The following is a 15,563-nucleotide window of genomic DNA, read 5'->3' as shown; positions in this document are numbered from 1 at the left end:
GCCCCTGCCTAAGCAGCTGGCATCCGAGGAGGCGCCGTGATCCGGCACAGCCAGCCGCCTGGTGAGCACGATCTTGAACGCCCAGGCCTGGGTTAGACTCCGGTGCTGCCACCTGTAGCCGGTGCAGCCCCATGTCCTTAACCCTGTTAGGTCTCCTCCTTTATGATGTGGAGATAATCACAACAGCACTGGCTGCATGCAGCCTTGGCGGGGATTAACGGGTAGGCTACTAATAACTGTCCGTACGGGCTGAGGGCGTATTGCCATCGCACTTAACCCCTCCCCCAGCCCCTGAGGCAGGCGCGCTGTCATCATCATCATCTCCATTTCCTGGATGAAGCAAGTGGTGGTACCAGGACCTGAGTCCACACAAGCCTGACGCTAGGGATGACGCCTCTCTGTGTCGTCTCCTGCTGCTGGAACAGGTTCCCAGTAATTTAGGGGCTTCTAACAACACAGATTTAGTCCTTATAGTCGGGAGGCCAGAAGTCTCAAATGTGTCCATGGGACTGCGTTTTTTTTTTTTTTTTTTTTTTTTTTTTTCTGGGAGCACCAGGAAGAGAATTTTTTGCAGTCTTTAGAGGCCACCCACATCCCCTGGCTCGGGGCCCCTTGCCTGAGCCATTCAATGTCTAACTTGTGTTGCCACACCTCCTAATGGCTCACTGCGACATCCTGCTTCTCTAAGGAAGACCCTTGAGATGGATGGCTGCTGGAGCCTAACCGGGTACTCCAGGCCCACCTCGCCCTCAGGAGACTCCATCCCATCTGCCAAGTCCCTTACATCAGAAGTCCCTGTCTGCATCCCAGGGAGCATTATCGGCTGAGCACCATGGAAAGCACGCTTGAAGCACAGGCCAATGTTACCCGCCGTTATTACTGTAGCGTGTTGAGTCCTTTACAGTTTACAATGCACTTTTCACCTTCATCACGTTTGTTGCCGGCAGCACTCTGAAGTCGGAACTAAGGCTCCCACTTTACAGATGAGCAGATTGAGGCCACGAGAGGCAGGGGACTTAGGCAGGGTTCGGACCTGCTGCTCTCTCTTTACACCCCAGTTTCTCCCCACCTGCCGGCGCCTCCTGCTTCCAGGGCAGACTTGTTTCTCCAGCGGCGCTGTTCTCTGCCTCCCCACCAGGGACCCACAGCTGGAGGTAATGGCACACGCCTCCCACTGCCTCCTCTTCTATCACCTGCCCAAAAAATTACCGAAAGGAAAAGAAACGGGTCTGACGGTGACCCACCCACACTGATGGCTGGTTTGGGCTGAGTTGTCCTGGCCTCATCAGTGTGACCTTATTTGCCTCCACGTCCTGGCTGAGTTTCGCCAGTTCCAGCATTTGGTTTCACCCTCCCTGCTCTGCTTCTGGGGAGCTACTCTGAGAAGGTATGCTTGAACCAAAGTCATAGGCTTTCCCCCAAATAAATGCTTTCAATTCAGCATTTTTCAAGTTCAGGTTCAAATGAATTGTAAGAAACCTCAGGACGGTACTGGCCTCCCTTTATGCAGCATCACAAGCTACTGAATGGGCATTTCAGTATGAACCAGAATAAGGCGCTTCCCCCACAGGCTTTCAGACAATCTGCCTACCACCCACCCTCTCCCGATGTTCAGGACATTTCCCACCGTCTCCCTTCCCCATGATGAACTCTCTTTACACTGAAACTGAGGTGGACCTGAGACTGTTTTGTCTCTCTCCTATCTTGTCAGACGTGGAGCATACATGCGTCGTGAAGGGGGATCGTTTTCCATGGTAAAGTGATCCTTGTGGACAATGCTATCAAAGCTTCCTGTCTTGGCTCTGAGCGCTAGAAAGAGGGTGTTCTGCTACTTTCCAGGGCCTGAGGGGATGAGCAAGCTTACTATCCCTTCTCCGGTGCACACATTGCACCATAATGCCCGGGGAAGTGTGTGCTTCCCTGTGCCCCTCAGCGAGGGGCTGGGGTCCTGCGGCCAGACAAGGCCCCCAGGAGTGGCAAATGGCGAGGCCGTGGCGCACATTCTGGCCTGTCCTGGGCTTGGCCAGCTCCAGCCCCCGGGGCCAAACCTCATCGTCCACGGCCTGTTTTCGTAAACAAAGTTTGACCCTCCTGCTTGCGAACCATCTAAGGCTGCTTTCATGTCATGGCTGAGCAGCTGCGACAGAGACCATATGGCCCGGAAGCCTAAACGAGTCCCTAAGGGGCTCTGTACGGACAGCGTTCCTCGACCTCTGGCTGCTCACGCCGGGCAGAGCTCTGCCTGCCCCTGCCGACGACGCACGGCAATGGGCCGGGCCAGACACGCAGCTGCTTTGTTAAGGAGAGGAGTTTAGGAAAAAGGCTTTTAAAACTTAAAAACAAAAACCACTGGCAGCAAAGCCCAAGCGGCGAGCGGCTGAACTGGGATTCGAAAAGCAGGCCGCCTCACTCGGACCGCACATGTCTCCCTGCACCTGGGGAGACGGTCTCCCTGTGCCCAGGCCCTGCTCGGAGACAGGCTGGCGCGGAATGAACGTGGGCCGTGGGTCCCAAAGTGAGGTGCCGGGACCTGTCGCATAACCGGGCCTCCCAGACCCACCGGATCAGAAGCTTGGGGTGTATGGGGGTGGGCGCCTTCCGTGTTTTAACAGGCCCTGCAGAGGAGTCCCAGGCAAGCTCGATAGAAACCACTGAAGGAGGGAAGAGGGAAGAACAGAGCCTTGAGCTGAGTGTGGAGGCAGCCCCCTTGCTGCCTCTGGGACTGAAGCCTCAGAGGGAGGTCAGTGTTTTCTGCTTAGAAAGAGGCCCGAGCTCTGAAACAGCGCACAGGGAGGTGGCGGTCACCCTGGGAGAGCCCAGGGTGGTGTCTGCCCCAGCTCCCTTCTGTTCCCCGCTGAGTGGTGAGGTGAGGCCCTCCCCTGGTTCCTCCAGAGACCTTCCCCGGGTCTGGAGGCCCTGTGTCCAGCTGCAGCCACGCCGCCCTGGCACCCTTAATGGGCTGACATTTCCCTCTGTCTCCTCCCATTAGGCCTCCGCTTGATCACTGAGGCTCCCTGGCTCCGGGCGCAATCTGCGTGCCGTGCGTCCATAACACTGTGTAATTGCTCTAATGCAGCGGAGCTATCTGTGAGCATGCATCGCCTAATTGCAAAGCCAGGCGTCTGCAGTGAGTGCCTTGGCCATCTCCCCGGGGGGCCAACCTCTCTGGGGTGCTCTGGGAACCCCTCTTCTTCCCTCTGCTCGGGTGGGGATCTGGACGCCCTGGACCATCATCCCCGCCTCAAGTCTGGTTTCTCCTTACGTCCGGACAAATACGGTGGTTCCCTCCCAGGAAGGAGACTCCCAGCGAGTCATCGGCAGCCATGGCAAAAACAGGATGTCCCGGTTTGTTCTCACCCTGTGAGCGCCTGGGGGCCAGTCCTCTGAGCACAGACCTACGTGCTCCCGAGAGTACGGAGCTGAAGGCACGGGGCTGAGCACTTTCCCTCGTCCTCTCGTCTTTCTCGAACCACCCTGAGATGCCTCTGCCATTTCACTTTGGATCCTAGAGAGACCAGGGCGCTCCACCCAGGCACACAGCTGGAGAGTGCGGAGCCAACGTTCAAAGCGGGACACGGGTGAGCGTCACACTGGACTGTCGCTGGACAGACGTCGCTGTCCCATTCCCGCGTCTTCCATGGTGGAGGCGAGTCACACAGGTCGTGGTGGACTCGGCCTTCATTGCCTCGGAGGTGGCAGGGATCAGGAACTGGTGCTCACCTCTCTGCCGAGAGCAGCAGCCATGCTGACCCTCCGCTCGTCGGGGAACGGAGGGCGTTCGGCACAGAGAGTGAGGGTGGCGTGGAGGCGACACGGGAGAAGGGGGGAAGAAGCTTCTATGGCCAAGGCTTGGCTACCACGTCCAAGTGTCGCCCAAAGCCGCCCTTGCTGTTGGCGCGGCTGATGAATTGTCAAGAATGCCAAGAAGCCCCGAGAGTCCAGATCCTTAAGCAAAGCTCGTCTCCTGCCTGCCTAGAGCAGGGATCGAGTCCCACCGGTGGCCGATAGGGAGGAGGGATGAGAGATGGAGGGAGGAGAAGAGGGGCCGGAGACCACCTGCCCGACATCACCTGCTCTCCTGGCCCGTCCTGGGTGCTGCCTGCTCCTCGCCGCCTTGATCTCCCCGTGGACCGTTTAGATTAAAGCTCATCACCATGGTGTGGGCTTCTAATGAAAGCAACTGGTGCTGCACTGATTAGCCCATTACTCTCTGCTGTTAGAAAACAGCGATCTCACAAGGGGCCTCGCTCACTGACGTATAGCAGGCGGCCTCCCATTTGACACCTCAAATTAGCAGCCAAAGCAGGAACAGCTGGGGTTTTTGTCTCAATATTTGTGCCCGGCTCCAAAGTGATTTGGCACCGGGGTGAGCGTTATTTTTAAACACAGCGCTCTCACCGCCAAGTAACATTTTAAATGGTCTCCAGGTGACATGTAAAACCTACGAAAGAAAGAAGAACAGTCCGCTGCCAATCTGGGCCCCCGATGCCCTGGACGCTTAGCAGGAGGGCCCGTCTTTGGCTCTCCCTTCGTGGCCTATGCACATTGTGGCGGACAGAACCTCCACCCAGCAGAGCCTCGCTGAGAGAGAACAATAGAGAAGAGACTCCTCTGAACTAATTGAAAACAATGTGAGTTTAAGAAGGGAGAGATGCCTTTTCAGATCTTGCCGTTGCTCAGAGAGATGCTGGAAGTGTGAGTCTCCACAATGCTAACCCTAACCCTAACCCCCTAACTCTAACCCTAACCCTAACCCGCTCCGTGCTTGTGGTCCCTGGATGCTGAGGGCCTCTTACTCACGTGTTGAGGACATCATAGGGGCCGCCTGGTGGTGGCTCAGAAAGGCTCAGCTGCCTCCGGATGGCCAGTGTAACTGCAAAGTGTGCCTTACCTGACAGCACCAATGAGATGGCCTCAGTCTCCTCATTCTATTTCATCTCCTATAAACTGGGGACCTGGAAGGCATTCTCATCTGAATCAGGCAGCTTCCGGGGTGCCCAGAAACAATTTCCACTTCTGCTGCCCTGGGTGTCCAGCCCCGTGAGAGGAAGAAGGGGAATGTGTTTAGCACCCAGCGGTGTGCACGCTGGGAGGGACGGAGCGCAAGCCTGTGCTGCCCCTGAGTTGGCACATAGGAGGACTCCATGAATATATACTGAGTGGATGAATGAGCTCCAAACTGTGAAGAGTCATGCTTTGGCATTTTTTGATGAAACATATTTCCATGCCTAACTGGTTTGGCTCAGTGGATGGAGCGTCAGCCTGCGGACTGAAGGGTCCCAGGTTCGATTACGGTCAAGGGCATGTACCTTGGTTGCAGGTACATCCCCATTAGGAGGTGTGCAGGAGGCAGCTGAATCGGTGTCCCTCTCATCGATGTTTCTAACACACTATCCCTCTCCCTTCCTCTCTGTAAAAAATCAATTAAAAAATATATATATATATATATAAAGAAAGAAACACGTTTCCACTCTGAACAGCCTTCTTGGCTGACCCGGGAATCACGAACTCAATTGCCTGTGACAGTTACGAACTCAATTGCCTACGGGAGCCAGGCTTGACCTCTGAGTCTGTAAGTGGGCTGCATGGGGCTGCAGCCACCACCACTCCACGACATGATCGTCACTTCTCGTGTCCAAGGATCGCTGCTATGCTAGGACATGGGTGTGAGGCTGCCGGTTGTTCCCTTTTGTTTAAAGAGACAGCCAGGCATCTAGAGGCTTTATGTGAAGTCTCCTGCTTTTCTGCACAGGTGTATTGTAAGGAACAGAAGCCCACCCGGAACATACCTGGGGCTGGATCTGGCTTGCAGGTGCCCATTTTTGGTCACTAAACTAAACAGATTAATAATTTGAGTTCAAATATATACATTTGACACTCACACATATATGTTGCATGATGTATATGTATCAAATATGTGTTTAGCGTATCCTAAATAATAAAGAGCTAATAGACGGAACAGCAGAATGACCATCTGGACAACCTTCTGGATGAAGCCTGGCTGTGAGGGGTTGTAAGGGCTGAGCCCCTTGCACGAATTTCGTGCATCAGGCTTCTAGTATGTATATAATGGAAGAATACTGATGGTGTTATGGTGATATGGTTAAAGCCTCTGTCCCACATGGCATCTCCTGATGGGCAGTCTCTAGCTGAGAGACCTTCTATTCCAAAGAACTCCCTTTAACTGGTTGTTCAATGCTTTCTTCCCCTACATACCATTACTCCAGGACAAAGAGCCCTGAAGAAACCATGTTCTGCCCGGCAGGTGTAACCCTGCCTGGTTTCTGCCCGCTATTCCTCCATTCTGGGGCTGAGTGTAGAGTTCGGAGCTGAGGCGCTTCAGACCTGTTAGCAGAAACACTGCACAAGATGCATGAGGCTCAGCTCCTGGCTGGATGCTGGGTGGTCCTGCTTTTACCTTCCGAAAGTTCTAAGGTGGAGGGGGCTCTCAGGGAGCTGGCTGCCACTTACACCTGGGCCAGTGGGGCTCAAAGAGGGCAGGGGCACCCCGTGTTTCGGGGAAGGGTTGGGATGGTGCTCGGATTCTCCTAGCTCTGCCTCTCCAGGGCCTCCTCGGGCACCGTCCCCACCCTAAGGCCATCCGGCAGGAGGAGGGCCATGTCCTGCTCCAGCTCCTAGGATCTTGGCTTTCCAAGTTCTGCAGAGTCAGGGACTCCTGGCCTCAGGAAGCCGAGCTGGAGAAAGGGCGGATGAAAGGGCGAATGCTGACCATCAGCCTGGAGCACCAACCGGTGCAGAAGCTCCATTTTGGGGTGAACTGATCCCCATATGCATCCGACAGCTCTGCGGCATTTCCCCACTGGCCCCCTTACTTCTTACTGAGAGAACACCCTTTGGAATCCTCGTACAAAGAGGCAGAACTGTTTCCCCATTTCACCTGAGGCGGACACAGCACATCAAAAGGCTGCTGCCCAACCTAGTTTGCCATGCCAGGATGTCAGCCCAAACACCTGGAGGCTGGAGTCCATGGTCCATGGGTGTCCATTGCCAGACCCCACTTAAGAGCCGCTCTTGGGAAATTGGTAACGGGAGTCCTACCCATTCAAGACCCTCTGTTGGTGAAGAACGGTTCAGAGACCTTCGCCACAGCCTCTTAACCCAGGAATTCACAGGATACACCCACTGTGAGACTAAACTAGCCTTCAGTTAACAGGAAATGAAAATCACGAGGTGCCCCCATATCATAGTTACCTGAATTGTTTAAGTGCTACTTATTTAAATGGGAAAAATTATCTTACATTTTTCTTAGGCCGATGTTCTTAAAGCCAATCTAGTCATTTTAAGAATATGACTACGATCGCCCAGTAGCTCAGTGGTTGAATGTCAACCTATGAATCAAGAGATCACGGTTTGATTCCCTGTCAGGGCACATGCCTGGGGTGTGGGCTCAATCCTGACTAGGGGGCTGATAGATGGTTTTCTCTCATCACGGATGTTTCTACTTCCCTCTCCCTCTCCCTTCCTCTCTGAAATCAATTAAAAAAATATATTTTAAAAACATATGACTATGGTCGAAATCTGGGCCTGGGTGACAGAAGGAGGGGTGTGGTATAGCACAAGCAAACCTTTCCCAGTGTTCTAGGGGCTGAATGGAAGTGATCCGTGCTTCCACAGCGTTCCATTTTAATCCCGATTACCTGAACAAATCACAATTTGCAGCATAGCACACACACAAAAAATCATATTCTGGAGATATTTTAAGACTTTCATTAAGCCATGACAGTTTTATACTCAAAGCTATGTCATGACTAAACACTCTGATTCCAGAGTCTGTTAAAAAAATAAAATAGTTGTATCTCCCAGAGAAACCGAGGTGAAACATTCCGTAAATAAATGAAAACGAGTCTTGTCTGCTCGAAAACACCAGTTTTCACTGAGGCTGTAATTTACTCATTGTTAATAAGAAGAAAAAGAATCACCATTTAGTTGGAAGAATAAAAAAACCAAAGGTAACACGAGAAATCTTCTGTTCCAGTAAAATACTAAATTGTTCAATATTTGAATAATTCTGGGACAGCTTTAACTTAGTTCTGTTCAGAAAATCTAGAGACGGGGCAAAGTGGGCATGCATTTGGTTAATTAATACCTACTCAACGAGATCCCGTGTCCTTTGGCTTCCTGCTCTGTGCCAGGCTTGTTTCAGGCTTGTGCCATGTACAGAGATAAGATGGCAGGACAGGGCAGCGCTGCTCTTCAACTGCACTTGTTATGAGAGGCCTGATTGGGTGTCTGTGACTCACCAGACACACACCCGTGGTGTCTCCTTTGACCCGCATCGCAAGCCTGGTACTCAGCTTCTGTATTACAATTTGGAGATGCCCTCCCTCCCATACTCCCAGCCTGGTGAAGCTGGAGGGCAGCCCATCCTAGGGGAGGACTCTGAGGCCCCCACGCTCTGCCCTGGCCTTGCACCTCTATGGCTGGGTGGTTCAGTGGCCTTGGATGTGATGCCAATTAAGTGGAGGACACAGGATTAGTTCTGAGCACCCCGTGGGTCAGAATAGTTTTTCAAAAAGAGAAACTATTGGTCCTGAATTTTTCTGAGCATTTACTACACTTGTTTCTCTGGGGTGCAATTTGGAATACATTTTTCAGTTTTCACTTTTTCATAGCAGAGCGGTTTGGGGACCGGGCAGAGCAGGACTAGATGGAAAAGCAGCCAGGGTCACTCCAGGCAAGTCCTCCAGCTTCCTCCTGAGAAAAGGGAGGTGAACAAGAGCCACGTCATGAGGCGAGGATTTACGGACAAGGCTCCATTCTAATATCAGAGTGCCTCGGCGACAGCACATGCAAAATATGGAGCGAGAGCAGTAGCTGTGATACTTGTAAAGCCCACACTAACAATTATGTAGCATCGCTGTATTGCAGCAGTCCCCCTTAGCCACAGTTTTGCTTTCTGTGGTTTGTTACCTCTGGCTGACCATGGTCCAAAAATGGTAAATAGAAAATTCATAAAAACAATACAATAAACAATTCACAAGTTTTAAACTACGTGCCGCTGTAAGTAGCGTGATGAAATCTCTCTCCCTCCTGCTCTGTCCCACCCAGGATGGCATTGCCCTGTGTCCCGCGTACCTATACCACACACCCTACCCAGACGTCAGTCACTTAGCAGCAGTCTGGGTCAGCAGATCGACTGTCCTGGGACCGAGTGCGTGTGTTCAAATCACCCTTATGTTACGTAGCAATGGCCCCAACTCGCAAGAGCAGTGACGCTGGCGATTCCAAAATGCAGGAGAGAAGCGGTAAAGAGCCTCCTGTAACTGGAAAGTGAAAGTTCTTGACGCAGTGAGAGAATTTAAAAGAATTGTGTCCTGAGATTGCTAAATTCGACGGTAAGAACCTCTATCAGTGAAACTGGGAAGAAGGAAAATGAAATTCCAGCTAGTTTTGGGGTCACACCTCAGACGGCAATGATACAGCCACAGTGAGTGGTAAGTGCTTAGTTAGGTGGAAAAGGCATTAAACCTGCGGGTGGAAGGCGAGCAGAACCCCTGTTCTGGCTGATGGCGACGTGGTGCCCTAGAAGCACTGAGCCTACAGGAAGCCGTCAGGCCGTCCCCTGACACGAGTGCCCACATTCACATAACGGTATTACTGCTCAGTTATAATTGCTCTATTTCATTATTAGTTAATCTCTAACTGTGCCTAATTCATAATTTACAATCGGAACAGGTGCCCTGTGGATAGGGAGGACCACTACTCGGGACATGCTATATTACATATTACACATGTTCATTGAGTTCCACATCCACAGGTAGCTCAGCCGAAGCAGAGAACAGCCGACCGCCTGCCTCGAGCTCTGGGTTTTCTGAACTGGACTGACAACATCTAGGAATGTCCCTATGCCCAGTGCCCAGTACTCCTGAGCCAGGATAGCACCCCACACTGGGAGAGTGAGCACACACTGACCTGGGCATCAGGACTGTTGCCAACTTCTTCCCACCGGCTCCTTCTTATACCAGCAAAGAACGCTCTTTCCATTCTTGTGTTTACCATTGGGGCCTAGGGCCGGGCCACGTCCTGCCTGCCTGAACGTGGATGAATTAGAACTCCCCTAAAAGTCTGATTGATTCCACCACTGCCTTAACTCTTGAATCTCTGAATGTGGGCTGAGAGGGCTCAGTACAGGGGCTGACACGGGAGTCTGGGGAGCAAGACACTGGGCGATGGGTGTTCATCTACTTCTCAGTATTTGCACAACCCCAATCAGAACTGATTGGCAACCAAAGGGATGAGGAAGCTAGTTCAACTCTCCAGAAGAACTTTCCAGAAGATGGGGTGTGAGAGACCTTGCTTGCTTCTGTGGGGTCCTTGCTCAGCCTGGGAGCCTTGGATTCCACATCCCATAGCTGTGTGTCAGTGTGCACTCAGCGATTCTGGTGACCTCTGGCCCAGTGAGTCTGACCCTCCGGAGCGCCCGCCCGCCCTCTGAGAGCTCTCCTGTCCCTGGCACTTGGCACTCAGCTAGCTTGATGGTGTCCGCACAGCCATGGATGACAGCAGGGTCTGCCTGAGCTGGCAGTGACCCAAAGGAGAGGATGCGGGTGGGAAAGGGGCACCCACACTCCATGGGAGGCAGGCTTGAGCACTCAGGCACACAGACCAGCATGATGCAGGAATGAGCCCAGGGCTGCCATTGCTCCTGGTTGCTAAAAGCCAAAAGCTGGAATTTTATGAAAAATACAATACATTTTAAATGTGAAATGCTCACTTCCATTGTTAAAGAACATGTTACGAGATTAAGTAAAACTCATCCGTGGCTGCAGTATGGTCTGTGGTCTAGTTCCAGCCTCGGGTTTCGAGAGAGCTGAAAGCAGGACCTGAGACCAAAGTCTGCCCTCCCTCAGTCTCCAAACTAAGAGAGGCCACTGAAGGATGGGCTAGAGAGACAATTGCACTCAGGGTCCCCGCGTCACCAGGGGTTTCTCCCGAAGAGTCCAATGGCAGGAGGTGCACATGTGGGCAAAGAGCATGGGGCCCGGGGTCTGGAGACCCAGGTGCCACCCTCTTCGCTATCACCAACTTGTCCTTGGCACCCCCTGGCCAGAGCCAGGACTCCGGTAAGGGAAGTGGGGCACCCGACGTGCAAAATGTTAGGAGGCCTGGGCTCGCTGTACCTTTTCTCTGCAGATACCAGGGCCAACCTAGAGTAACGTCCCCGAATTTCCAAAATCGGCAAGTGACATAAACGGGAGCGAGGCCTTCCAAACCCAAGGACCCGCAACAGTTTGCTGGGCCCACGGTCCCTCCGTGCAGACCCCTCACCGGGCAGTGACAGCCTCTCAGGACGTGTCCCTGACATCTTTGGTCTGGCGTTCTTGGCAGCGTATCTGCTGATCTGATTTGCTCCATGTAGTCAGGAGACAATATCGGAAAATCTTTTTTCTCCTCCTACAATACTATTGAAGACATTAATTAACTATCTTATTTATTAGGTCTTCTCATTTTTGTTTCATTTGTCCGCACTCTTAATTTTTTTCTTTTTCATTAAAAGCTTCTCCAACCTGGGCAGGGAAGAGCCTGGTATAATTGGTGAGTTGCCCACCCCGTCTCAATCTCGCTAGCAGGGACCAGAAACCCATGGCTCAGAGCACCACCAGCAAGGATTCCTGCCCGAAGGGGCTGGAGATGCAGTCTTGGCATACTGCACGGCCGAATACGCACGCCTTAGAGAAAGCGGAGACGTGAACCGCCCGATGGCTAGAATAGGTGGAAATGAAAGGGCAGTGATGTGGATAAGAGAAGGGCATCGGGCACATGGGAAACAGGCCCTTCCCTGAAGAACCTTAAGTGCCACACAGGAAGTTGGGGCTGTGTTTTGGGGCAGTTTGGAGAATAGGGCCCCCAAACCGTTGGGCACCAAAGTCAACTGGCGACATCCAGAAGGGAGACTAAATCGTCCCTGGGACTAGAATGTAAGTCCGTGATAACGCTCACTTCCCTGGTGAGTTGGATTCATCTTCCCCTTTGCCGGGACCCCTGAACTGGGGGAAGGGGAGGACAGTTCTGTAGGCTTGCGGGAGGCACCTGCGTTTTCCTCGCCAGGATTTTGAGTCCTGGGTCGCTAGCCCGGCTCGGCTCTCGGGGCCAGCTCACATCACCCACAGCACATGGTGGCCACGCCTCAGGGGAGCCAGCCCTAGGACAGCCTTGGCGGCACAGCTCAGAGGGGGCAGCGGGCAGGGTGGGTAGTCCCCTGGCTTCCCTGACATGGGCTGTTCCTCTGTACAAGGAGGGCGGCGATAATGGCGCAGTTTCCCTAAAGGTTTGTGAGGACGCAAAGAGATCACGGATTAGAGCATTGGTTATGTGTGGGGACGGAGCACTGCCCGGATCCCAGCTTTGATCACTTGCTTTGGGGTTCCTCCCCAGTGCGGGCTCAGGGCCTTGAGAAGTTTTGCCTACACTATGCTTTTTTTAACGCCCTTCCTGTCTACCCGACTCCTTCCCTTTGTCCTCCAGGCCCCGAGCTGGGCATCCCTCACTGGGCATGCGCCATAAATGCGGAAAAGCTGGGCAGAGTTCAGTCTTTTCCAACCTGTATCCCTGCTGCTCCCCTCACTGCAGACGGTGGTTCCTGTCAACTCGCCTCCCAAGTTCTCAACCCCTGAAACGGGGGAAACCAACCTCCGTCTAATAGATGGAAAGAAGTCCTACGGCGTCTCCCTCATGGAAGGATGAGCTCATGGGGCGATCCCGTGTGAGTTTTCCACTAGTGCAGCTGACCCTTGAACGACACGGGTTTGAATTGGGCAGATCCACTGACCCGCGGAGTCTCTTCTCGAAACACCTGTACTGTTTTCCCCCTGAGGTTGGGAGTCTGTGGATGTGGGGGCCAACTGTATGCATTGCTCTACACCATTTTATATGGGGCACTTGAGCATCCGCAGATTTGGGCATCTGTGGGGGGCCCTGGAACCAATCCCTTGTGATACTGAGAGACGATTTAAGTTTTTTGGGGGAGTCAAAAGTTATATGCAGATTTTTGACTGTGGGGGGTGGGCAGGGGGAGTCAGCATCCCTATCGCCCATGTTGTTCAAAGGTCAACTGTAGGTGACGCCCACAGACTTCCCTTGAGCTAATTTTGAGAGCTTTCCCCGGGTCTTTCCTTGTTTTCTACTTCACGCTGCACAACGTCAGAGAGAAGACACCTGAAAGACCACGTCTTGACTCTTCATGTGCCAATGATAGAGCCGCAGGTGCTGAAAGATGAGGGGCCCGGGGACTGCGTGTTTCGAACTCCATCCCCTCTCCCTGAACCTCTGAAGAATTTACTAGGTTCACGCATGATGCCCTCACTTAGTTTCTATTTATGCCACTGCCAAGGTTCTCTATGGTGCCAAGTTGTGATGACAGAGAAGCATTACAAAATGTGGATGCCTCGCTGAGATTTGGAAGGTCTGGGGGCGGGGCGGGGAGGCCCTGTAGATGGAGATGTCAGCTCCAGCCAGTTCCAGAACCGCTCCCCATTAAGATGGATGGTTCCAGAGCCGAGTGCCTCTGCTGGAGATTAGAAACCCGTGGAATCACTGATGATGATTAATTTTAAGTACTTAGCCACATGAAGTCAAATGAGCGTGTCTTTAAAACAAAGCTATTGATCTGGCTTTGTTTGGAATCTCAAAGATAAACTAATCAGATCCTGCGGACTCGGCGATGATGGGGAATGAGAACTTTTCATCAGAGGCTTGCAGGCTGCCAGCAGGAGAGACCCAGTGGGGCTGGATACCAGCATTTCCGAGTCTAATTGTCTCCCGGATGGGGATCGGGCATGGCTGGGAAAAAGTGAGGGACGTGGAAAAAACACTATGTGGGGAGCCCTTCCTAGGAAATAGATAAGGCTCCTCTTCTTCACATGAAGAAAACAGGCTCAGAGAGGCTCAGTAGCCTGGCCAAAGTCTGTCCCATTGAGTCCCGGCTTCCACAACCATATGTGTCTGATTGTCAGACCTCTCCACGTCCCTCCCCCTCCCCCCCGCCCCTTCCTGGTGAGGAGACCCCACCACCCCTGCCTTGTACAGGTCTAGCAGCTGCTCTGTGGCAGCTGGTGGCTTCCATTTCCTGATCTCTTCTCAAGGAATTTTCTCATCCTTCCCAAGAATAGGGTGCTATTCTCCTAGCAGTCCTTCCTTCAGAAGCTTTCTTTGCAGGCGAGGAGAATTGTGCCCGCCCTTCTCAGCTCCGGCCTCTCGAAAAGAGAAGCCCTGGGTGACTACATTTGGGCCCAGGCGTTGGTTGCGGGTTCCGGGGTTAGAGCGTGGTGAGGAGGGACCGGCCCTGTCAGGAGTGAGCGCCTCCCGCCCTGGCTGTGGGCCTGCCCCTCGGTACTGATGCTCAGTTTTCATCAGTCCCAGCGCTTGCAGCATCAGCTCCCCTCTGTCTCCCGTGATTCCTCTTGGAATCACCTTCCTCCCATGCAATGTGGACAGGCTCTCTCCAGCCCGATGTAGTCTGCAGGGCCAGGTGACAGGGGAAGGGACAGGGAGCCCTTTGTGTGCAAAGGGACATTTTAAAACATTCACTTGTGTATTTGTCTGACATTTATTCCTTCTTCTGGACGTCAGAGCTACGCGACCTGGTGACTAAGTAAGTTTGTATTTTCAGGGATGCCCAGCAGACCCCACACTTAGCATTCTCTGGGCGGGACTGCACCATCAGAACTATTTTTAGAGCCAAGCAATTACAGAACTTGGAAAGGAGAAGGTATCCCCAAGATAAAGCAACCAAACCCCTTCATTTTCCAAAAGGAGAAAACTTAGGCTCTGAGCATGGAAGGGACTTGCCCAAGGTCATGCAGCTAATTATAATAGGAGCGGAGTGGGGACTGGATCCGGCAACACCTGACACGAGTTCTGCTGGGCTTTCCTGCCTTCCTCTCCAACTTCCCCCAAACCAGGGCCCCGAGGTCCAGCTGGGGTGAGAGCAACCAGAATGTTTTCTTACACAATCCAACTTCAGTTTGAATGGCCGGAGATGACTCCTAGCTGACTCTCTCCCCCACCTCCACCCTCCCCTGCCTTAAGTCAGGTTTCCTTCTAGACCCATTTGAAAAATCTGGAACCCAGAACGGCAGCGCCATGCTTCCGGGTGAAGTGTACAGAGCGGGGTTCTGGGGAGGTGTCCACTTCCTCTCCCCCTCCCCTCCCCCCACACGTGAAGGGCTGCTGCTTAAAGTTTGGATTTACACCTGAGGAGAGAGCCCTGGAGGCAAGGGCAATGGCTTGACTCGACCTACTGCTTGGCCTCCCCCAGGCCCGTGCCCAGATCCCTTTCAGATTTTTGGGTGATTGCTCTGACCCCTGGTGCTCCCCTCTCTGGTCTCCCAGACCTGTCACCTGCCTCCCGCGTGCCCACACTCAGACAGGCTCCCCCGGACCGCGCTGGCAGGGGCTGGGGGCTACTCCAGCCCACCTGCTTCCCCCCCAGCAATAAACCTCGTGAGAGCGAGCGGCGGGGAGAAAGGACTCGGCTGAGACTTCCTTAGCAGGAGCCCGGGTCTGCGGGAGGTGGGGAATCACACTTTGCTGCCTGCAAACAC

General features: G+C 53.1%; 1 protein-coding gene across 1 annotated transcript in view; it reads right to left on the bottom strand.

Moving 5' to 3' along the window:
- The window catches only part of SLIT3 (slit guidance ligand 3), a 493,393-nt gene that overhangs the window by 101,575 nt on the left and 376,255 nt on the right, over window positions 1–15,563 (bottom strand). The window lies entirely within an intron of this gene.

This window comes from Pipistrellus kuhlii, unplaced genomic scaffold (assembly GCF_014108245.1).
Source record: "Pipistrellus kuhlii isolate mPipKuh1 unplaced genomic scaffold, mPipKuh1.p scaffold_m20_p_8, whole genome shotgun sequence".
Lineage (NCBI taxonomy): Eukaryota > Metazoa > Chordata > Mammalia > Chiroptera > Vespertilionidae > Pipistrellus > Pipistrellus kuhlii.
The sequence above is the reverse complement of the archived record's forward strand: the minus strand, read 5'-3'. Positions and strand labels throughout refer to the sequence as shown.